This window comes from Lontra canadensis, unplaced genomic scaffold, assembly GCF_010015895.1.
Source record: "Lontra canadensis isolate GAN:19392208 unplaced genomic scaffold, GSC_riverotter_1.0 scaffold159, whole genome shotgun sequence".
NCBI lineage: Eukaryota > Metazoa > Chordata > Mammalia > Carnivora > Mustelidae > Lontra > Lontra canadensis.
In genome coordinates this window covers 1,547,867-1,562,088 of record NW_022631153.1, presented here as the reverse complement: position 1 = coordinate 1,562,088, position 14,222 = coordinate 1,547,867, and the positions used below count along the sequence as shown (strand labels likewise).

The following is a 14,222-nucleotide window of genomic DNA, read 5'->3' as shown; positions in this document are numbered from 1 at the left end:
TTACCTTAAAGATGCAACATACATTATCGAGTTTATCAAATTCAATCTTTGGGCACAGGTTATTTTAATATCCTATGTGATGAAATGAGAAAAATACATAAAGCACTTCTGTTGCACATTTAATTGAGATAATCACCTTAAAAAAATCACTTATGTGATTGTTCGAGTTGTGAGCTTAGCTAGCCAGTGTTTTCTTTTCCTTTTTTTTTTTTTTAAGATTTATTTATTTATTTATTTGACAGACAGAGACCACAAGTAGGCAGAGAGGCAGGCAGAGAGAGAGGGGGAAGAGGCTCCCCACTGAGCAGAGAGCCCAACACGGGGCTCGATCTCAGGACCCCGGGATCATGACCTGAGCTGAAGCTAGAGGCGGGGCCATGCTAATCTTCTCTGTATCGTTCCAGTTTTAGTATATGTGCTGCTGAAGTGAGCACTCTAAGGAAACATTTTTAGTTGAAAGAATGGCAAATGAACTACGATTATTGAGAATTGGGCATTTCACACACATATTCACAAAAATTAAATAAAGTGGCTCTCTCACTTCAAGGAGAGTGTTTATTGCCAACAATACATCTCCAGATGAAAGCTTCCAAATACCTCAAGACTTTTCTAATGATATTGATAATAGAAATGAACATGATTTTGGAGTATAATACTTTAAAGTGGGACAATATTTGGAAGATCTGCATAAGTCATAAACCAATATTTTCAAAATGACCAATGTATAACATTACAAAATTATTCATGTATAACAAATCCATTCAAAGTTCAAGATAGAATACTGGGTTTTAATATAATAGTATAAAAGTTTATCAATATAGGTTCAGATTCCACACTGGAACTAACTTCTAAAAAGCTTCCACTAGTCAAGTTATGTGAATTATCAAAGAAGAATGCCCATAAATATGTCAAAAAGTTATTAAAATACTCTTTTTTCTAATTATATATGTATAGGAGGCTGAGTTTTCTCTAATACAACCAAAACCATTAACACAACAGACTGTGTATAGAAAGGTATGAGATCCAGCTGCCATCTGCTAATCAGACTTAAAAATTTTTACAAAAATGTAAAACAATTCCATTTTTCTCACTATTTTGGGAGTGTTTGGAGTATAGTTATTTTTATAAAAATTATTATTTAAAGTGTATTGAGTTTATAATTTTTAGATGAGTTAATAGATAAATCTTTTTAAATGTCTCAGCTTAATTTCTAATATAATGAATATAAATAGATATAACCATAATAGCAAAAGCTCTTCGGGGTCCTCAATTTTCAGGTACGTAGAGAAGTCCTGAGAACAAAAAGTTTGCGAGCCACTGCCTCACAAAACATGTCACTATCATCTGAAAGTAGTTACTATGAACTAGATCTTTAATTATCAGTCTCTTCTACCAGCATATAAAGTCTATGAGGGCAAGGATTATTCTCTTTTGTATTCCAAACACCTAGAATATTGCCTAACATGTTGTCAGTGCTCCATGAACTCTTGCTAAATATGTTAACTGATTAAGATGTCCATTGAGATTCATGTACAAAGATATTCACTGCAACATTGCTTGTAATAGCTAAATATTGAGAAAATATAAATGTCTACCAATGGGAGATTGATTAAGAAAATGAAGGTACCACCAAGAAATGGAATATTATGTGACCATTAGAATGTAAGTCAATTAAGACAATCAAGGCTATGAGATAATGTTCACGATATATTAAAAAGTTAAGAATGTACTAGAAAAGCATATAGACAGTATCATATTAACTTTATTAAGAAATAATTATGTCTGCCTTATGAGCTTCTAGTCATCTTTGTTTTCTTCTCTGCTTTCCATATTTTCTGCAAGCATGTAAATAAAAGTTTGAACCATCCATTTCTCACAAACTTCTGAGTATATTTCATCATACAGAATGGTGTGATAATAGTGTTTATGCTAATAATATGAGGGCATTTTATAAATATTAAATTTTATTCAATATCCTCTATTTATAAGGAGGAATATGTGTGTTATGGAAACATGGATTTGATTAATCTTTATGCTTTCTTGTGCTTTTATCTATAAATTCAGGAGGTGGGCAATGCAATTCAAAATGGTCTCCATTCAAACAAGTCAAAGTTTTAAAAAGTTGAAGTTCTTTAAGAGGTAACTTACCTGGAAAGGTCATTTATATATTCCCATATTGATGGTTAAATGAAACATAACCACACATATTACAGGGGAAAGACATGTATTTGACCTTTGGCAGTTTCAGCAGTGCACTTTAATACTACATGTTGCATTCTGCTCAGTTGATCATTTAAGTGGCAGAACAATGAAAAATCCATCCTACATTAGAATCAACGAATTGTATCAATTTAGCATCAATTATTAAATCAATTAGCATCAGTAGGTATTATACATAAAAGTTTTATAAATATTTAAAGTCTCACAACAGGTTTACAAAATACAGAATATGGGTAAGAGAAGCATGGAGGGTTTGTGTGGCAGTTCATGCTTACATAAGAGAGCATGCCTACACTGACAAATCCAACACAAGAATTACAGAGATGAGAGTTCAGTCAAGGGTTCCTCTGAAGACATTATGGCAAGTTCAGAATAATTTGACAACATACTGAATTGTGTTTTTCTTCATCAATACATTCCATTAACTAGACTTTCTTTTAACTTAGTGAGAAGTGACCAAATTTAATCCTACCACTTAAAGGAATAGAAACACTTTCTTCCCATTGATCTTCTGGTTGTCATTAAAGGAAGTTAACTTCAGGATTCACATTTGACTTCAGCATGGCTCTCAACATGAAGATCTACTGTGGAGGTTTTCTTGGGCTGCAGAGCCCAAAGAGATATGCTGAGAGTTCAGATAGATGCTGATCCCATAAATGACACTAAACTCTAATGCATACTATTGGTTTGATATGATTATTATATTCATATTTTTATGCTCTGGCTCTTTCATCTCACCAGTCTGTGTGCACTTGGGGTATTATTCTATAAGGAAGTACTTAAATTGAAGAAATACTAGTCTCACAATAAATAATCCAAATAAAGTATATCATGATGTTTATATTTGGCTCTGTCTACTGAGCATTGATTAATAGCCCTTTGGCCTTGTTGATTCATCACCTGAGCATGTTTATTTAAACATATTCCCTCCTCCTCCTTTCACCTCCGGGAATCATTTTTTTCACGACTCCCATATGTATACTTTTATTCTTTTTAACACAGCAATTACAAAAAACTAGTCCTAAATCCTATTTCTCCATGTATGGTTATATAAATACCAGATATGCACACTGATAACATAGAGATACAATATCTTTAAATCTTTTTAAAGTACTTTGATGAGCTGGCAAGAAAATAAGAAATATTAGAATTGTAAACCTAAGTCAAACCAGAGACCTGGAAAGTAAGCAGAGCACTAAAACCAAAACTGAGTTGTGACCATTGGACTTTTGTCAAACTCAGAGAACCTTAACTACAACTTTTATAACATGGTAGGTAGGTGGAAAGAAATAGAAAGACAAAGGCCAAGGCTGACTCAAGAGCTCACCCAACTCTTCAAAGAGTGGGAATCTTGAAGTTCAAAGAAAAGAGCAATCAAAATACATTAAGTAAAAAAAGCAGCACCCACACTTTCTATCTGGAACATTTCCCATTACAGAAGTCAAAGAGAGAGCATATATCTGATCTCTTTGCTCCCAGGAAGCTAGAGCAGAAGTATATAACCAAGGCTTGACCAATCAGAGATTCTGCCCAGGTCTAGCATCTGGAGAAAGTGATACAAAGCTAGGAGGATAGTAGAGATTCTGTAAAGCCATTTAACAGTAGCGTTAATAGCACAGCAGCATCAAGGAAACAGCTATTCAAAGCTGCCTAGATTCACTGAGTTCCTGCATATTTTGAATATGGTTCTCAAGACTTGTAATATATTCTTTTAATATTTCTTCTAGTAAACTTATACTTAAATCAGCCAGAGTTGATTTCTGACATTTGCAAATGAGTACTTCATTGATAAACTCTTCCTCCAAACTCAGAAATAATACTGAAGCCAGGGAATTCTGAGTGAGAGTCACCCAGAAAAGCCTAAATGTAAATAAAAGATGGTAATCTGAAAGAAGGTTTTTCTCACAATTAACAGTTGCTGTAGATCAGGGATCTATCCAAGGTTCTCATCTCCATTATAACTCTATGACCTTGAAAGCCTTGTTGTGATCCTAATCTTCCTTCTTTTTATCTTCCAAAACTCTCATAACTATGACTCTGACTCATGACCATTCCAATAAACTCTCTTGAATCTTCATGGTCCAGTCACACCCTGACTAATTCACATCAAGAAGAATTATGACGCTCATTTTCCAAATCATAAAACTGAAATTAGTTTAGTAGGTTGACAGAGTTATCAGTGAGGAACAAAAAGCCTGTCCTAGTCTTTTACAGTGAATGTTGCCTTGTGGTACTAATAATTTGTTTCATTTTGTTTTCATAGAGGGATTTTCATTAATTTTTAAATAAATACACATTCAGCGCCTGTAATGATCCCAGCACTTTGCTATATGTTCTTGTTGATATAAAGAAATGGTCTTCCAACAAGCAAGCCTGTATTAAGAATATCTTAATTTGAATGTTGGTTTATCTAATCACTCTGCATGAATTTGGACAAATTTTCTAATGCTTTAAGCCTCAATTTCCTTATCTATTAGAGGTGATTCAATCCTAACAGGATTGTTATAAAGGTCAAACAGTAATTGCTGAAAAACAATTTGTTTTTCAATTGCTGAAAAAAGAAAAAAAAATAAGATGTTTTTCTAATAACTTGGAAACAAGGAAATTAAGATCACTCTCCAAGAATATTGTATCACTTATGTGTGGAATCTAACATAAAAACGGAGAACAGAATGGTGGTGAATGGAGGTGAGGGAACTAGGGAGACATTGTTTAAGGGTACAAAGTGGCAACCAGTAGATAAATAAGTCCTGGAGACCTAATGTACAACATATAAACTTCAAAGTTGTTATGACTTAATGCGTTTAGAGAGATTATTGATCCGGTAATGATGGAAATAACTAAAGTGGAAAGACCAGTGGAGAAGTTATTGTAAAAATCCAATTGCAAAGTTATTTAGGACTTGACTAAGGTTGTTTGTTTGTTTTCTGCTCTGTTCTTCTCCTTTTTTCTGGGAATAAGGCATCACTTCATGTGGGGAACTATTTCTCCTGCCTCTCCATCCTATGTCTAGTAGAAGTTGATGTAGTGGTACTCCATCTCTGATTTTTGCTCATGGTCAAGGATTGGACATATGACCCCAACCAAGGCAGAGTCCTTCAGTGGGATTATCCAATTTATTCCTACCTGAAAGTAAAGCCAATCATCTTCTAGTTAGGGTTGAATTGGGCAGCTTAGTCATATGGCAAACTTTTCTCAATAGTACTGCTGACTTCTAATCATTCATTGTATGAGCTGGTTTTGCTCCATTTGCTGTTTGCTCCAGTCACTCTCCACATGACTACACTATGCCACCTCCATGCCTCATACTAATGCAAGGAATCCAATTATTTCCAGTTCTCAACTGACGGGTCACAACTTGCATACTCATTTGAGTATGCAACTCCATACTCATTTGAGACATTATAGTTCCAAATACTCTCTTTCAATTTTAATTAAGTCTGATACAAATTGATTTCACTCAAAAATCTTTTCAGTGGCTAAATATTCTAATTCAGTGGCTAAAAATTCTAATTACACCAAAAGAAAGTGAGGAGTAAGCCTGTTTGACATTCTCAACTTCTTCTTTTTAATTCTTCTATTTCTTACTTATTCCGTACCACTCCCACAGTGACAAACATCTTTCTTTATATTTACTCTAATGATTATTTTAAAAAAAAAGGCACCATTTAGCAAATTTTTTCTCCCCCAACCATATTTGAAGAAGTACATGCATAAAGATATTCCCAGGACGTCAAAATTCCAAGTGCCAGCATTCCATACAGGAAATTCTTGAACATACGGCAAACTGTAGTATGCAGGAGTCTTCATCACCCAGAAGAGTATCTCACAAACATTTTGGTCAGAAGCCCATTACACATCCAGCTCCTGGGTGGCTCAGTCAGTGGAGTCAGACCCTTGATTTCAGTTTCGGTCATGATCTCAGGATTGTGAGTTAGAGCCCTGAATCAGGCTCTATACTGGGCACAGAGTCTGCTTAAGATTCTCTCTCCCTTTCCCTCTGCCTCTCTCCCCACGCTCTCTCTCTGGAAAAAAAGTCCACTATACTCAAAAGTTAAATGCCTCGAAGAACTTTTGTTTATTTAATTAACATTTATTGATATTTACCATACTAAAATCACATTTAAAAATTAAAACAAATAATTTTTCAAATACTAGTTCAGTTTATAACAATAATAAATTCATTGTATATTAACATAAGCAACATATTTTATGAAAAATATCATCCGAAACAAAAAGAGAATAGTCAGAGGACCCCATTATTTTCACATATTTCACACTTCTTTAATTTCTTGTTTAGTAGAAGACATCTAGATCCTCCTATCTGCTTCTCTATTCAGTCTGTTATACCACTCCACTGTATACTCAGAAGAGAACAAGGAAAAGGCAAATGAACTTCAGATATTGTTGTGAAAATGTTGACTTATTGGATCCACTGAAAGGGTCTCAAGAATTTCCAAGGTTCTCCAAACCATACTTTGAGAATAGCCAAGCTACACTATGTGTTGATGGCCCAAAACCAAATTCTAAAATAAGTTTGCTTTCAGTTCACTTCAAATACCTGGTATCCAGAGTCCTCATGCTCTCTTCTGGTTGCCCAGAAATCCTTATCCCACTGTGACTCCAAGATGGGGCTCTCTTTCTCTAGGACCACATGTTCTCAACTTGCCCATTTCTTTAAATCAAAATATAATATATTCATTCTCTGATTATTCCCTGAGGGTCCAAATAGATAACATGCTAGTTTAATGAACTAAAATTTGATGGCTCAGCCATCAAATGTTATACATACATTAATTGTATACATTAATTGTATGACAATACTTTGTATGACAAAGTATTGTCATACAATAACATATTTAAACTCAGTGCTTCAGTGTCTTCACCCAAAGGAGTTACTCACATGTGAGCGTATCCAGTGGAAGGGTTTTTGTGTCATTTTCCTCAGATAACATCACCTCATCCCTCTGTGCTTAGTACTAACCTTGTGCACAAGAGTGCTGTGAATATTGTCGGGTACATATGTGAGATATTTGAATACATGCTTAAATTATTTTGCATCCCTTGGTAAATGCCACTTTCTGTCAAAGAAAGTACACAAAATCTAGACAAAGAACAAAAGATACCAGCTAAAAAGCAGAACAGCAAAAACACAAATTCAGAAAAAGGAAGAAATGCTGCAGCTATGACATACAAAGACAAAAAATAATAGTACCACTTAGTAATTTTCAACTTAACATTTTCTAAGAATAAAAATCAATACAATTTTTGAAATCATTTGCAATATAAGAGTTCTTAAAATTATAAGCACGATACAACTACTGGTTGGGAGAATATACTATTTTGACATTTCATCTATCCAAAAAAAGGAGAAAATGGATCTGGGCTGGTTTCACCCAGTCACTTGAAACCCACAAAAAGATAAAATTGAGCTATTGACTTACGGTGTTAATGAGCATCAATTCACACATTGCCTCAAGATAATGAAGCTACATTCTCAGAGTGTAGGATGGGTAATTAATGCTTCCAATTACCATGAATTTTCAGAGGAAACAATGGTTAGGAACTGCCACAAGCTATGTTTTACAGTTTGGAGTAGCCAAGGGAGAAAACCTCTCAGAAAATTTTATATCACTTTCTGTGCTGGAAGACACAAACCAAACTACTTAGAAAAATATTTTTATTACATAGGAAACAAAAATATTCTTTCCTAAAGTACCAGACTTATAGTATCTGTTCAAGCATAACTAAAGATTTCACAAACTCTAGTCCCACGTGGTGGGTCTGTTCTCCTGTAACTTGATCCATTTATAACTCCAGACTCTTTCCATGGATTGGCTTCTAATTTTGTAAAATCCAAGTCTACAGCAATATGAAAATTCAGAACAGGCTCACAAGTTTTGCACTTCAGTTACTGAAAGGGATGTTGCCTTGTTAATCTCAAAGGATTGGCAGAGCAATTTTATCACATTTTCTGAAAAAATCTATACAGATTTAAGGTCGCGTTCTGGATTTAATTGAAGTAACCTTTTGTACAATCTAGCTTTAATGAAGTGCAATGAAGTTAAACTCCATGGGGGCCATTAATCTGAAACACTCCATTTAAAAACTACAAGGGGAGTTTTTAATAAACAGTGTGAACTAATGCCCATGTGGAAAGGTAATTGAGAGGGAACTGGTGTCTGGGCCAGATTGTTATTAAACCCTTATCACAGGTAAAGCTAAAACCCCCAATGGCAAGCTGCCTTGTGATTTATATTGCCCTTCTCATCCTAACTTTAAAGGAAAGACTACGTTTAATAATGAAAAAATCCTGTGACTAAGCTATAAAATAACTGAGCAATTACTTAGAATAATTTATACAGTGCAATACACTGACCTTGCTTTAAGCATAAAATCTACAAAATAACTTTGGCAATAAAACTGTGAACTACTAAAAGGACTAAAGGTTTTAACCATTTTTATTGTGTGGTGCCTGGGGGGAACATAAATACATATTACACTCTAATCACAGGGCTTAAGAAAATTCATAATTTTTTTTCTCTTAAAATGGCTTTTCAGAGAAAAGTTTGCTCAATTTGGCCAATTGCAAATCAAGAATTCCAATGTCCTTGCTTTAAAAGGATTACATATAATTTCTATATATCTTTTCTTCACATGAGAATTCCGCCTGACTCTCCTTTAACTCCTAGCCATCACCCACAGAGGAAAACTGGCAAGAACTTTTCTGCATTACCAATTTAAATATTTACTCTTTCAAAATTTAAAAAAGAGAGAGAGAGAAAGAAAGAAAGAAAGAAAGCAACTGGCCTCTATTGCAATAGTAAGGATTGATGCTATCTCCCCAGACCACTAAAGCAAGGATGCTTCTATTTCTGAATAAGAAAATAATACTCTATCACTCAGCAATCCACAATCAATGTTTCCACTCTCCATGATAGCTTTCAAAAACAAAGTTCAGCTTTTATTCTGAACTGGCATCAGAGCAGCATATAAGCAAGCATGACATATTACTCTAGCTTTCTTCAATTTTCAATCACCATAGCTGAGCAAACACTTTTTCTCTGAATGCTCTGAATTCATGAAATGATTCCAACAGATTGTCTTTCAATTGACTCCAAATTCCATGAAATCCAGTTGATTTCTGCGAGATTAGAATATCAATACATTGAAACCCTGCAGAACCAAATCGTCAAAGCAGTATCTTCTCTTAGGAATACAAAAACTCTACTCTTACATTAATTTACCCTCAATAGAATTAGCTAGTTTAGCTCCAAAATGAGAATAAAGACAAAAAGTATTCTCCTAGGGTGGCTTTACATAAACAGATGCCAAAGAAGAAAACTTCAGTCTAAAATTCTGTCTGAATATTCCACCTTCATTACTCCTTGAACTACAGGTATAAAAGAGCTACTGTTTGAAAGCAAAAAGGTTTTAAGGTATAATGCATTACAACATTATTAGTCTTTGAAATAAATAAATAAAATCTTTAAAAACAACAACATTATTAGTCTTTGAAAAATACCTAGAAAAGTAGGTAACCCATCATCTGGAGGGACAAGAAAAGAACGGGAAATATGATAGTGGCATAGGAAAATTTCTAGGAGTTCTAGTCCCAGTGACACCCTCCAGAAAATAAGCTCTGGAGATCTCAGAGAGGCATGCACTCAACTCAAGTTATCTGAGAGAGGGGACAAACTAGGGTTGCACATAGTCACAGAATAAAGGGTGGAATACTGAAGGAAAAAAAAGAGAGAGAGAGAGAAGACAGTGCCCCAATTCAGGACAGGGGTCTTTATCTTGTCCTCAGAAGGCAGATTGAGTCTCAGCGAACAATACAGCTATGAACAAAAATCTGATTTTAAACTTCACCAGAGGCAGCCAAATTCTCAGATGAACCCCACATTCTCTAGGATAGTAGGGAGGTTTTCTGAATGGGAGATATAGCCACCTCCCTTCAGGATGAGGAAACTGCCTTAAAAAAGAAACGAAGATTCCACACATTTAATTTCATTCTCTTACAAAGTTCCACTAAAACTTCATGACAGGAACTTTTCAGGGCCAAGACCTACAAGGATGGAAAAGAAACCAGAGCTGGAAAGCAGAAATACACGTAGTAATTGATTGGTGGACCAAAGAAAGACAACTCCTCGGTCAGTACTAAAGAAAGCCAATAAACAATTTGATTAAAACTGCAATATCCTCAGAGGTCTGGGAAACCATATACCTCCAAAGTGGGGTGAGGGTGGGGGAATGTTTAGAAGCCTTTCTAATTACAGATGTCTAGATTCCCAAAGAGGAAAGTAGAAGTGTAATCTTTTGAGATGATCAAATATACGAATGAGATAGTAAGGGGTTCAAGATGGCATCAAAGGTAGACCTTGAACTCTCCTCCTCTCACAGACACAACAAATTCATAACTACATACAATAATTTTACTCTGAAAGGACTTAAAAACTAGGTGAACAGGGCCCCCCCCAACAATAAAAGACAAAAGAGACTCATCAAGAAGAGTGGGAGGGGCAGAGACAGCCTTGTCCAGCACTCTACTCCGAAGGAGGTGACTCTGCAATGAGGAGGGATCCCAACATAGAGAACTCTCCCCTGAGAAGTGAAGAGATTATGCTCCAATAAGGGACCCACCTTGGTGGCCAGCACTGAAAAGACAAAACCCCAATATTTCTGGTTTTAAGAATCAACAGGATTAAGACCAAGAGAATCACAGGAAATAAAGACCCCACCCTTAAAGTGTTCACACAGTGAAAACTGAGATATAGTACAAAAGTAGCAGATTGAAAAGCACCCAGACCATAATCAAAGGAAACCCACTAATTCATTTTAAAGTGCCTGCCAGAAGGATGAGAACCTGTAGGGACTTTATACAGGGATAAAAGCAGGGGCACCTGGGTGGCTCAGTTAATTAAGCATCCAACTCTTGGTTTCTGCTCAGGTTGTGATCTCAGGGTCGTGAGACTGAGTCCTGCTCAGAGTCTGTTTGAGATTCTCTCCCTCTCCTTCTGCTCTTCCCCCTGTCTCATGCTCTCTTTCTCTCTCTTAAATTAAATAAATAAATAAATCTTTATATAGAGATAAAAGCACTGATAGACACCATTTTTGCATTTCATCCTAACTTGTTGGTGACAGAGCAAATGAATGTCACTTTTGGAGCTTTTCCTCTAGCCTGCTAGTACTAGAAGGCAGGCTCTGCATACCCCATACCATAACTGGGCTGATTGAGCACTCTTCACCATGTCATCCCTGCTTAGCATCCAAGCTATAACCAGAACAGATAAGTGTTCCAAGCACCATCTACCTGGTGTAGGAGCTGCAGCTCTATCACAACCAACTGGGCACATGAGCCCACCTGAAGGACTCCCATTGAATGCCTGGCTCTGGTGCCCAGGGAGATTGCAATTCTGGACCATAAAGAACAGCTTCTAGGGGTGCCTGGGTGGCTCAGTGGGTTAAAGTCTCTGCCTTCAGCTCGGGTCATGATCTCAGGGTCCTGGGATCGAGCCCCACGTTGGGCTCTCTGATCAGCAGGGAGCCTGCTTCTCCCTCTCTCTCTGCCTGCCTCTCTGCCTACTTGTGATCTCTGTCTGTCAAATAAATAAATAAAATCTTTAAAAATAAATAAATAAATAAAACAGCTTCTACACAAAACTACTCCTTTATGACTGAGGGAGATAGCTGTTTCACCTAAGGTATACAGGCAAACACAGAGAGAAAGGCAAAATGAGTAGACAGAGGAATATGTTCCAAATCAAAGAACAACGTAAATCCCCAGAAAAAGACCTTAATGAAATGAGATAAGCAACCTGCCTGATAAAGAATTGAAAGCAATGTTCATAAAGATGATTACTGATTTTTGAAGAAGAATAGGAGAACACAACAAGAATGTCAATATAGAGATAGAATAAAAGAAAGTAGTAAACAAAAGTTATAATTGAACTGACTCATACCCTAGAAGGGTTCAAGAGCAGAATAGATGCAACAGAAGTGCAAATTAGTGAACTGGAAGACAATTTTAACTTATATGCACACACAACATGGGAGCATCTAAACATATAAAGCAAATAATAATAAAAATAAAGGGAGAAATAGAGAGCAATACAATGATACTAGGGGACTTTTATACCTGACATAAATCAATGGATAGATCATCCAGAGAGAAAATCAATATGGAAACATTGGCCTTAAATAACACATTAGACTGATGGACTTAAGAGAAACATAGAAGAACAAATGACTTAAAACTGCAGAATTCATTCTTTTTGAGCACACATGAAACATCCTCCAGGATACATCATATGTTAGGCCATAAAACAGTTCTCAATAAATTAGAGAAGATTGAAATCATATCAAGCACTTTTTCCAACCACAACAATATGATACTAAAAATCAATTACAAGAAAAATACTGCAAAAAAAAAAAAAAACATAAACATATGGAAACAAACAACACATAACTAAATAACCGCTAGGTCACAATGACACAAATGTAGTGATCCAAAGGGGCACCTGCACCCAAATGTTTATAGCAGCAATGTTCACAATAGCCAAACTGTGGAAAGAACCCAGATGTCCATCAACAGATGAATGGATAAAGAAGATGTGATAGATGATAGATAGATACATACATAGTATGTATGTATGTATGTGTGTATATACATATGCATATATATATGATGTGATATATATACACACAATGTAATATTACACAGCCATCAGAAAAAGAAATCTTGACATTTGCAACGATGTGGATAGAACTAGAGGGTATTATGCTAAGCAAAATAAGTCAATCAGAGAAAGACAGTTACCCTATGATCTCACTGATATGTAGAATTTAAGAAACAAGGCAGAGGATCATAGGTGAATAGAGGAAAAAATGAAACAAGACAAAACCAGAAAGGGAGACAAACTATAAGAGACTCTTAATCTCAGGAAAAAAACTGAGGGTTTATGAAGGGGATGGGGTGGCTGGGTGATGGACTTTGGGGAGGGTATGTGTTGTGGTGAGTGCTGTGTATTGTGTAAGACTGATGAATCACAGACCTGCACCTCTGAAACAAATAATACATCATATGTTAACAATAAAATAAATAAATAAATAAAATAAAGACTAAATAAATAGCCAATGGGTCAATGAAGAAATCAAAGAAAAAATTAAAAAATACATTAAGACAAATGAAAATGGAAACAATGTTCCAAAACTGTTAAGATTCAACAAGAACAGTTTTAAGAGGATAGGCAGTAATCTCTTCGATATCAGCCACAGCAACTTCTTTCAAGATATGTCTTCAAAGGCAAAGGAAACAAAAGCCAAAATAAACTTTTGGGACTTCATCAAGATCAAAAGCTTCTGCACAGCAAAGGAAACAGTCAAGAAAACAAAGAGGCAACCCAAGGAATGGGAGAAGATATTTGCAAATGACAGTACAGACAAAAGATTGATATCCAGGATCTATAAAGAACTCCTCAAACTCAACACACACAAAACAGATAATCATATCAAAAAATGGGCAGAAGATATGAACAGACACTTCTCCAATGAAGACATACAAATGGCTATCAGACACATGAAAAAAATGTTCATCATCACTAGCCATCAGAGAGATTCAAATTAAAACCACATTGAGATATCACCTTACACCAGTTAGAATGGCCAAAATTAGCAAGACAGGAAACAACATGTGTTGGAGGGGATGTGGAGAAAGGGGAACCCTCTTACACTGTTGGTGGGAATGCAAGTTGGTGCAGCCTCTTTGGAGAACAGTGTGGAGATTCCTCAAGAAATTAAAAATAAAACTTCCCTAGGACCCTGCAATTGCACTACTGGGCATTTACCCCAAAGATACAGATGTAGTGAAAAGAAGGGCCATCTGTACCCCAATGTTTATAGCAGCAATGGACATGGTTGCCAAACTGTGGAAAGAACCAAGATGCCCTTCAACGGACGAATGGATAAGGAAGATGTGATCCATATACACTATGGAGTATTAT

General features: G+C 35.8%; 1 pseudogene; it reads right to left on the bottom strand.

The window, feature by feature from the left end:
* Nucleotides 1-371: 371 nt before the first annotated feature.
* On the bottom strand, nt 372-434 carry LOC116859571 (annotated as a pseudogene).
* Between the last annotated feature and the right edge of the window lie 13,788 nt (nt 435-14,222).